Genomic DNA, 1,183 nt, shown 5'->3' with positions numbered 1-1,183 from the left:
TTGCTTTGTGATGGTTGGACCAGGGTGCAGCTGCCTTAGCAGTTCCCTGCTTCAGCTGGCAAGGCTCACTTCCTGCAAGACATCCTCAAGGAGAAGCCACATGGACCTACCCCAATGCAGTCCCGGGTGCTGGAGCATCCATGTGGAGACCCCTGCCAGCACTGAGGTGCTTACACATTCACTGATTCGGCTTTCCTCCTGTAGTCACCATCATTGCATCTGCTTTGTGAGATGAAGGAGGACTTTGGGGACTGGTGTTGGACATATGGGTTAATGGGCTCATGTTGGACTTGTGGGCTTGGGCAGCACTGGGTGGGGATGTTTTCTTGATGTACACTTCACCTTGACATAAAACTTTCTTATACATGAGTTGCTGTGGATTTGTTTCTCCCAGGTATCTGACTCCGAGCAATGTGGCTTCTTGCAGAGGACATGTCCCTACACCTGCGCACACACAGGAGCGCTGAGCAGCAGGCAGTCACAGGACAGCCCCTCTTCTGAGGGGACATCTGGAAAAGGGTGTGTGGGGAGGGAATTTTAACTGTCCAGCTGTCACACGGGCCTAAATATCCTCCACGTTGCATTTGCCTAGCCAGTTGCACCCTGGTGCGGGGCTGCCTCCGACTGCTGTCCCTAACGCTCATGGAGCTGCCTGCGGGCTCCGTGGCCCAGTCCTTGAAGGTTACCTGTTCCCGGTCCTTGGCCTGTCCTGACTCACGCAGTGGCCAGTGCCTGCCCCAGCTCTGAGCGAGCCCTACCACATGTCCCACCTGCTCCTCACACCCCCTTCCCTTTGGCCTCCCCCTGCTCTTCCCTATGAAGTCGCTTCTGTCTGCCAGACGGCGCCCCCTGACCCCCTAAGCAGGGGTCCTCAAACTACGGGGCCGCGGGCCACGTGCGGCCCGAGGACATTTATCCGGCTCGCCGGGTGTTTTTGCCCCCGCTGCCTGTCCTGCTTAGCAGCCGACTGGTCCAGTGTGCATAGGAATTTGTTCATAGTTTTTTTTTTAACTATAGTCAGGCCTTCCAATGGTCTGAGGGATAGTGAACTGGCCGCCTGTTTAAAAAGCTTGAGGACCCCTGCCCTAAAGGGTGGGAGGCAAGCCTCAGTCACCGAGGCCCATGGCAGGCACTCAGGCATTCTCGATTACTCTTTCTCTTGAGAAAGCCCAGGAACCCTGGC

The sequence above is a fragment of the Echinops telfairi genome, unplaced genomic scaffold (genome assembly GCF_000313985.2).
Source record: "Echinops telfairi isolate 266 unplaced genomic scaffold, ASM31398v2 ScPeMD7_22;HRSCAF=79, whole genome shotgun sequence".
In the NCBI taxonomy this organism is placed as follows: domain Eukaryota; kingdom Metazoa; phylum Chordata; class Mammalia; order Afrosoricida; family Tenrecidae; genus Echinops; species Echinops telfairi.
This window is presented reverse-complemented; position numbering follows the sequence as displayed.